The following is a 10,438-nucleotide window of genomic DNA, read 5'->3' as shown; positions in this document are numbered from 1 at the left end:
TCGCTGACATCGCTGAATCGGCGTGTGTGACGCCGATTCAGCGATGTCTTCACTGGTAACCAGGGTAAACATCGGGTTACTAGGCGCAGGGCCGCGCTTAGTAACCCGATGTTTACCCTGGTTACCAGTGTAAACGTAAAAAAAACAAACACTACATACTTACCTTCAGCTGTCTGTCCCCGGCGCTCTGCTTCTCTGCACTCCTCCGGCATCCTGTGTCAGCGCCGGCCAGCCAGAAAGCACAGCGGTGACGTCACCGCTCTGCTTCCCGGCTGACCGGCACTGACAGTGCAGAGGAAAGCACAGCGCCGGAGGACAGACACGGAATGTAAGTATGTAGTGTTTTTTTTTTTTACGTTTACGCTGGTAACCAGGGTAAACATCGGGTTACTAAGCGCGGCCCTGCGCTTAGTAACCCGATGTTTACCCTGGTTACCCGGGGACTTCGGGATCGTTGGTCGCTGGAGAGCTGTCTGTGTGACAGCTCTCCAGCGACCAAACAGCGATGCTGCAGCGATCGACATTGTTGTCGTATCGCTGCAGCGTCGTTTCAGTGTGACGGTACCCTTACTCAGAGCAGAGAGACCCTCTACATAGAGCAGCTCTCCTTTTGTGAGTTCATGCAAAGACCTATGACTTTCATGGGTGCTGTGTTGGGAGGGGAGGGTTTTTAGCCTATTAGGGGTTATCCGTAATGAACAGCCCCTGTAAGGCTGGAGTTACGCGATATGATGATGACCCTCAGCTTTATCTCTGCTGCAAGCGTGAGCCAAGTGTTAGTGCTCTGTTCTCCGATCCTCCCGCCTGACAGAATCTGAGCACAACTGCAGAGGAGACAAAGTAATTTTCTCCCATGTCCTCCATGACCTGACTCTGCATATATCAAACTATACTGGGGTGACATCTGCTGTGTTATACGGCAATGTGACTCCGGCCTTAGTATGTATTTGTCGTTCTCTGTAAATCTGGTAAAATGTACAAATTGTAAACCTCTGCAGTTCCATCTGTTATATATCAGCACTATCTATCTAAGCCCAAGGGAAGCGCAATCCTCCAGCCATGGTTCCCTAGAGGTTTCCTCCGCAGAGGGTTTTCCTATCCTGTGCGCTAGAGGGTGACTTTGTGAGTCGGGAGTTGTGCCATTTTTTGTGTCATAAATTTACATAAAGTTGTGACTGTTTGACACCTAATTGCAATGCTTTGTCTATTTATTTTGTATTCTGTCTGATTCATTTATATTTGGGAGTCAGCTCTATCGCACATCACAAATTCATACGGGTGGACATCCACAGGACCCTCACCTACCAGCAGGGTTGGACTGTCCCACTGGAGGATCCTCCGGTGGGCGCAGGCACTGACACCTGCTCGTATACAGGGGCGGCAGCTGCCTAGGGGCCCCAGTTAGTGGCGTGTCACTAAAGGTGACACACCATGAAGCTGCTATGAGGCCCGTGAGTCAGGGGGCCCCGCTCGATTCTAGCGGAGCAGCAGTGGGTGTAACATGAAGCACAAGCCTGCTACTGCGGTTAAAGCCTGTCTCTGCTGCTAAAGAGAAATGAATATTCACTCTTCCCCACGCCCCCATGGGAGTGGAGAGGAGTGAATATTCATTTGACCTTAATAGTGGGAAGTGTTAGCTGCAGGCTAAGGCTGCCGTCACACTAGCAGTATTTGGTCAGTATTTTACATCAGTATTTGTAAGCCAAAACCAGGAGTGGGTGATAAATGCAGAAGTGGTGCATGTGTTTCTATTATACTTTTCCTCTGATTATTCCACTCCTGGTTTTGGCTTACAAATACTGATGTAAAATACTGACCAAATACTGCTAGTGTGACGGCAGCCTAACACTGACCGCTATTGGGGCTTGCAGCCGTAAGTCAGGGATCCCGGCGCCCAGTGCGTGCTGCATTCAACTGTATCAGACTCACTCACTGATGCCAATACAGTTGAAAGCAATAATGGAAGAGAGATTTGTCAGATTACACTCCTTCTCCCATCATTGCCCTCTGCCACTGTGGGTGCGCGATGACGTCACTTCATTACGTACCCACTGTGTGTCGGGCAGACAACAGTGCAGCCGCTGACAACGGAGCAGCATGGGAATGAGGTGAGTATTGTTTGTGTTTTATTTTTTTTTAAATAAATGTATATATCCATCCGTAAGACTTAAGGGGGGGGGCAGCTGCATTATATTCTGTGAGGCTCTACATTACATTCTGTGGGGCTGCATTATATTCTGTGTGTGGGGTGGGGGGGTGTATTATACCCTATGAGGGGCTACAAGATATTCTATGGGGGAGGGCTGCATTGCATTATATTCTATGAGGAGGGGCTACATAGAATATAATGCAATGAGGAGGCTACCCCAACCCCTGCTACATAATCAAGACGTGTACTACCTTATATTATACCCTGATATTAGCGTGTTTTACAGCACAACTGGTAGTCTTTTATATATTTATATGTAGCTAGTGGGCCCCAAGAATATTTTCTCTGGTGGAACCAAGGTGCTCCAGTCCTATGCTGCCTACCAGTGAGGGCAGTTTGACCCAGAGGTTGCCCCTGCTCTGGTGAAGAGGAATTGAGCATTATATTACAATTGTGCACTCATCCTTAGAATAAGGATCTACTCTATATTAAAGTGTCAAATTAGAAAAATTGGAGTCAAAAAATGATGTCATATATAAACAAAAGCAATTTATTAATCATAATTACAACATTAACAATTACGTATAAAATGTACCAATATAGATACACTGGTAATTAAACCAGGTATCGGAAGGACTGAAGGTCACAGGTAAGAGCGTCCAATGAGAAATACTGACAGCAAAAAAAAAATCGGACAAGAGAATATAAATTCTTTGCACAAGTTGACCATAAAGTAAACACGTGTATGCACCTATAAGTGCAGCAAGTAAATTGGCTAGTCAAAGATTGGTTCTCACCCGTCATGGTCGCAGTATATCGCGGATCCTGATGGTTACCATGGTACCCTGAGGTCATGTGATGACCGCAGGGTACGGTGGTCTGTGAAATCAGCAATAAGATGGCTCTCGCAGGCAGTCAGTGAATCACAGAGTCTCATACACTGCTGTACATGAATACAGCAGTGTATGAGACAGGTGATCAAAATAAAAATTATGCATCTACCACTGTTTAAAAAAAAACAACACACAAATCATGAAAATTCGTTTCGCCATTCTAAATGCAACGCTTCTGAAAACACAAAAATAAACAAAAGTACACATAATTGGTATCGCCGCATCCAATATGATCCGCCCTATAAAACTGGTACATTATTTATTCCGTTTAAATACTGTAAAAAAAAATAACTGCTGTTTTTTTTTTTTGTTCATTCAGTGTTTGAAAAATCTGAATAAAAAGAGATTTAAAAAAAAAAAGTGCCCCAAAATGGTACCAAAACAAGCTGCAACTTGTAGAGCAAAAAATAAGCCCTCACACAGCTGTGCCTAAAAAAACAAAACAAAAAAAGTTACAGCTCTCAGAATATGGCAACAAAAAAACCTACTGTATATACTCGAGTATAAGCCGACCCGAGTATAAGCTGACCCCCCTAATTTTGCCACAAAAAAACTGGGAAAACTTAATGACTCGAATATAAGCCTAGGGTGGAAAATGCAGCAGCTACCGGTAAATGTCAAAAGTAAAAATAGATACCAATAAAAGTAAAATTAATTGAGACATCAGTAGGCAAAGTGTTTTTGAATATCCATATTGAATCAGGAGCCCCATATAATGCTCCATAAAGTTTGATGGGCCCCATTAGATGCTCCATATTAAAATATGCCCAATATAATCCATTATCCACGACTACTTAAAAGAAACTGGTATGAAGTCCCTTCGGGAATTATTCCCAGAGGAGGAATCACACTCTGTTGATTGGTTCTTCTATGAACAACTAAAAAGTAATATCCACTCAATCTCTAAACAAGCCAATATCAGCAGGCCGCTAACTCCCTTTGAGATGCTTTGCATATCAGCAAATCCCACGGATCATACTGTCTCGCTGCTGTATAAAATCTTCCAAGAGGGGAGGGCTCCACTGCAGGGTTGGCCATTGTTTTTCTCGAAATGGGAGGGCGATCTGGGAAGGCCCTTGTCATCTGAAGACAGGGGAAAAATTCTTCTCTTCTCATCTAGATCGTCATTATGCGCGGTATCACAGGAGAGGAGCTATAAGATTCTAGCAAGATGGTACAGATGCCCCTCCATGGTGCATGCGGTGTTCCCCACGACCCCTGACACCTGCTGGAGATGTCTAAAGGAGATAGGCTCCTACATGCATATCTGGTGGGACTGCCCCCCCTATAAAGGATTTGTGGTTGGCTGTCTTTGAACTTCATAATAAGCTGTCTATCATACAGATCCAACCTTCACCAAGTATAGCATTGTTGTCTCTATGGGACTTGTCAATATCTAGGTTCAAGAGGGGTATCCTCAGACACTTTCTTACCGCAGTCAGAAATCTAATCCCTTGGTTTTGGAAACAAGAAAAATTTCCTTCCCGTGCAGAATTTGTGGCAGAACTTAATAACATCTATAGATTGGAGCAGCTGATAAACCAGTCACCAGGTAACGCAGAAAAAACCTACAACGTATGGGCACCCTGGATCGCTTTTAGGGAAACTCCTGAACTAGATCTCTGGGTTTCCAGAACCCGACACATTGTATAGCCTATTTTCGTGTACTTCCGGGCCGTTTCTTGACGTGCGTTCTGCCCGCTGGGGTACGGAGGCAGCCACACTCCTTCCCTGAATTTCCTACACCCTCTTCCATATATAGTATTTTAAATGAATACAAAGGAACCTATCAATGGTTACCAACTATCCCGGCTGTTTTCTATTGTTATTATCTCATAATCTCGGGACGGCCAACAGCATTATTAACCAGACAGTTAAATTATAAGACTTAAATGATGTAACAATGCTCCTCTTGTTCGACTTGTAATTACTGCCTACCATTGCACAGATTTACCAGTTTGTACTGTTTACCTTTATTCTTTATTGCTGTGACCAATAAAATGATTTATACAAAAATATGCCCAATATAATCCTGCATAAAGGGTAATAAGGGCCTCATAAGATGCTCCATAGAGATATTTGCCCTATATAGTGCTGCACAAGCGTTATGGCCCCATACAGATGCTCCGTACAGCCACTTGCCCCTTATAGTGCTGCACAAGTGTTATGGCCCCATAAGATGCTCCGCACAGCCACTTGCCCCTTATAGTGCTGCACAAGCGTTATGGCCCCATAAGATGCTCCGCACAGTCACTTGCCCCATATAGTGCTGCACTAGTGTTATGGCCCCAGAAGATGCTCCGCACAGTCACTTGCCCCATATAATGCTGCACTAGTGTTATGGCCCCATAAGATGCTCTGCACAGCCACTTGCCCCATTTGCTGCCATAAAAAAAAAAAACCACATACTCGCCTGTCTTCGCTCAGGACCCCCGGCACTTTCACCTGCTCCTCGTGCGGATCCGTCTCTATGGAAGGTGGAGCCGCATATTCATTTCTGTAATGAGCGGTACCATGTGACCGCTCAATACAGGAAGAATCTGCAGCGCTGGAAGAAGCAGGGACCGCACCAGGAGCAGGTAAGTATAATTACACAGCCCCCGCTCCCCCTCCTCTGCCGACCCCCGGGTATGACTCGAGTATAAGCCGAGAGGGGGACTTTCAGCCCAAAAAAATGGGCTGAAAATCTCGGCTTATACTTGAGTATATACGGTACTTTTTTCTTTTTTTTTATAAAAAAAAGCATTTTTCCTGTCATTTCAGGAAAACATAAAAAACCCCATATAAATCTTGTATTGCTGTAATCGCACCGACCCCAAGAATGAATCTGCCTCATCATTGATACTGCACTGTGAACAGCACAAATATAAAATTAAGCACTATTCTCATACTGTTGTCTATTTGTTCATTCTACTTCCCAAAAATCGGAATAAGGCTCGGCTCACATTTATCCTGCGCTCTCCGCTGAGCGCTTACATCAGGGTTTCCGTGTAAATTCCCCAAAACCGCAAGTTAGAGAAAACCCCAGACGGGACCACTCACTTGTGAGGCAGATTGAGTCACTTTGGACTGGTCTCTGTTCCGGCTGTGTCCCATCATTTTAGGTGTCTTTTTAGTTCACAAATGTGGGCTACCACAGATCTGTATATGCCTAAAAAGATGGATATCACTGTAACAGATGCCAAATAAAGTATGAAGTGTCTTCATCTGCCTCATTATGGTGGGTGGTTTTGTCTGAATCGCCTTTTTGTGGGATTTACACGGAAACTCTGAGGTAAGTGCTCAGCGTAGAACACAAGAAGGTGATCCCAGCCTTATACTGAAAGCCTGTTGGTTAAAAAGTTCTGTACACCCCTAGATGAATTCCTTTTTTTTTTTTTTTTAACTCAAATAGATTTTTATTAAGTATAAAATCACAATAAACTAAGAGTACAGGGATTTTGATAAGATTCCCCCGCCCCGCAATATATCCCAATATCCCTCTCCCCATTTGGACAGCTCATGCTCTTCCCTAAGCATATCGTATACCGGCATATATTTTAGTATCATGTTATGACTCCTACTGTCCCCTTATAAACAAACATCCCAACAAGAAAAATCTTACCAGAACGTTCTTCCCTCATACCTCCCCTACCCCAATTCCAGCCAGGGCGTCCACAGTTTATCATAAAACTCCACTTTCCCTCTTTTCTGGTAAACTCCCTTTTTCTAGAGTAATAACATGTTTCACATATTGAAGGTATTCTCCTCTCGAAGGTTAGATCAAATCCTTGAGGGGTCTAGTTTCTAAAATGGGGTCACTTGTGGGGGGTTTCTGCCATTTTCGCATGTCAGGGGCTCTCCAAATGTGACATGGCATTCACAATCCATTCCAGAAAAATAGCACTCTTTCCCTTCCAAGCCCTGCCATATGCCGAAACAGATTTTTTTGATCACATATGGGGTATCATTGCGTTTGAGAGAAATTGCGTAGCAAATTATGGGGTCCTTTTTCACCTACTATCCATTGTGGAAATTACAAATTTGGGGCTAAAACGTTTCCATGAAAGAAATGAAAATTTTCCATATGGCGACCTATTGTTATAAAATTCTGTGCCGTTCAAAATGCACATCAGGAGCTCTTGAAACGCAACATGAAGCCCGCAGACCATTCCATCAAAGGCTTTGTTCAAAAACGTCACTCCTTCATTTCTGAGCCTAGCAATGCACCCAAACAATGGTTTTCCCCCATATATGGGGTATCAGCGTATTCAGAAGAAATTGCAAAACAGATTTTGGGGTCTATTTTTTCCTGTTACCCTTGTGAAAACATTTTTGTGGGGAAAATTAATTTTTTATTTTCAGGGTTCTACGTTAGAAACTTCTGTGAAGCATCTGGAGGTTCAAGGTGTTCAACATACATCTAGATAAATTCCTTCAGGGTCTAATTTCCAAAATGGTGTCACTTGGGGATTTTTTTTTCACTGTTTAGGCCCTTTAGAGGCTCTCCAATCGCGACATGATGTCTGCTCTTGATTCCAGACATTTTTGCATTCAAAAATTCAAATGCTTCTCCTTCCCTTCCAAGCCCTGCTGTGCGCCCAGATAATAATAATAATCTCTTTATATAGCGCCAGCATATTCCGCAATGCTTTACAGTTTTTGCACACAATATCATCACTGTCCCTGATGGGGCTCACAATCTAAATTCCCTATCAGTATGTATTTGGAATGCTTCCCACCCACTCCCACCCCCCATATGAGGTATTGGCGTACTCAAAAGAAATTGCACAACAAATTCTGGGGTCCATTTTCTTCTGTTACTCTTGTAAAAGTTGGTGCTAAAAGTTTTGTGAAGAAAAGTAATATGCAAATTGCCTCTTCTGAGAAAAAGAGGATTTGAACTCTATAGCGCCACCTGTTGGAAGTAGCGATCCTACAAGTCACAATCAACCCTTTAACGAGTCGTGCAATATGACTTAGGATAAAAGCCAAATCAGTATCTCAATTCGCAGACACGGTGTTTCGGGCTTTTGGCCCTCGTCAGTGCGAAGCATGAGAACTAATTTGGCAAGGTGAGAGGCTCTGGACTGGGGTCTAGTTCAAGTCCTCTTTTTCTCAGAAGAGGCAATTTGCATATTATATTTCCCAGAGGAGCATTGCATGGCGAATAAACCTCCTTACCTTGACAAGCCAGAGATGGTATGTCACTCTCCATAAGGAGAAACGATACCCCTTAGACCCCAGAGAAGAAAAGTAAAATGTTCATTTTTTTTTTCCTTCCACATTTCTTTAGTTACTGTGAAGCACATGAAGGATTAGTAAACTTCTTGAATGTGGTTTTGAGGACTGTGAAGGGTGCAGTTTTTAGAATGTTGTCACTTTTGGGTATTTTCTGTAATATAGACCCCACAAAGTCACTTCAAATGTGATGTCCCTAAAAAAAAAAAAAAAAGGTTTTGTAAATTTTGTTGGAAAAATGAAACACTTTTTTTTTCCCAATCTCCCTCTGTCCAATGTCTGTTCTTTTGCCCATATTAATCTTTTCCTTTTATTAGCCAGTCTCAGATCTGGCTTTTTCTTTGCCACTCTGCCCTGAAGGCCAGCATCCCGGAGTCACCTCTTCACTGTAGACGTTGACACTGGCGTTTTGCGTGCACTATTTAATGAAGCTGCCAGTTGAGGACTTGTGAAGCGTCGATTTCTCAACCTACAGACTCTAATGTACTTGTCTTGATGCTCAGGTGTGCAGCGGGGCCTCCCACTTCTCTTTCTACTCTGGTTAGAGCCTGTTTGTGCTCTCCTCTGAAGGGACTAGTACACACCGCTGTAGGAAATCTTCAGTTTCTTGGCAATTTCTCGCATGGAATAGCCTTCATTTCTAAGAACAAGAATAGACTGTCGAGTTTCACATGAAATTTTATTTTTTTCTGGCCATTTTGAGAGTTTAATGGAACCAACAAATGTAATGCTCCAGATTCTCAACTAGCTCATAGGTCAGGTTTATAGGTTCTCTAATCAGCCAAACTGTTTTCAGCTGTGCTAACATACTTGCACAAGTGTTTTCAAGGGTAATCTAACCATCCGTTAGCCTTCTTAAACAGTTAACAAACACAAAGTACCATAAGAACACTGGAGTGATGGTTGTTGGAAATGGGCCTCTATACACCTATGAAGATATTGCATTACAAACCAGACGTTTGCAGCTAGAATAGTCATTTACCACATGAACAATGTATAGAGTGTATTTCTGAATCATTTAATGTGAGCTTCATTGGAAAAAACTGTGCTTTTCTTTCCAAAATAAGGAAATTTCTAAGTGACCCTAAACTTCTGAACGGTAGTGTAACTCTCTGATTTAACCTCTTAGTGACAGAGCCAATTTGGCACTTAATGACCAGGCCAATTTTTACAATTCTGACCACTGTCACTTTTTGAAGTTATAGCTCTGGAACACTTCAACGGATCCCACTGATTGAGTTTTTTTTCGTTACATATTGTACTTAATGTAGTGGTAAAATTTATTCGATATGCCTTGCATTTATTTATGAAAAAACTGAAATTTGGCAAAAATGTCAAAAATTTTCAACATTTTTAATTTTTGTGCCCTTAAATCAGAGAGTCATATTGCACAAAATAGTTAATAAATAACATTTCCCACATGTCTACTTTCCATCAGCACAATTTTGGAAACATAATTTTTTTTTGTTAGGACGTTAAAACGGTTAAAAGTTGACCAGTGATTTCTCATGTTTTCAACATCATTTTTTAGGTACCACCTCACATTTGGAGTTTGGGGGCTCTATATGACAGAAAATACCCAAAAGTTACACCATTCTAAAAACCCTAGCCCAACACCACAACCCTAACCCCAACCCTACACTAACCCTAGCTCTAACCCCAGCCCTACTGGAAAAAAAATATATATTTTTTAATTATTTTTACCTAAGGGGGGCCGATTTACTATTTTTTTTTAGGGTCTATCACAGTGATAAAATAAATAAATAAATCTTTATTTTTATATAGCGCTAACATATTCCGCAGCGCTTTACAGTTTGAACACCAAAATCAACCGATGGGAAAAGTCTTCTATTGTTGCCGGGTGCCATCTGGCAGACCTCGGCGGGTGCATGCGTAGTAGAGTGCCGCACTGTGCACCTTGCTGGCAGAGTGCAGGTATGTCATATGACTAAATGGAGCCATTCTTAGCCGGCGATGATCACAGAGCTCCGAGGAGTAATATGAGTGGGGTCTTCTCCTCCATATCTCAGGGTTATTGCTCAGTCAGACCCGTTTTTCTCGTACAAGTTATATCTGTTTTGGCACTCGGACCTGGTATCATCTCACAGGTTGCGCTTTTTCCTGTCAGTTTGAAAAAATGAACTCCGCCAGAAAAAAAGCGCAAAGGGAGACCATT

Source organism: Ranitomeya imitator, chromosome 3, assembly GCF_032444005.1.
Source record: "Ranitomeya imitator isolate aRanImi1 chromosome 3, aRanImi1.pri, whole genome shotgun sequence".
NCBI lineage: Eukaryota > Metazoa > Chordata > Amphibia > Anura > Dendrobatidae > Ranitomeya > Ranitomeya imitator.
Note: the sequence above shows the minus strand (reverse complement) of the source record.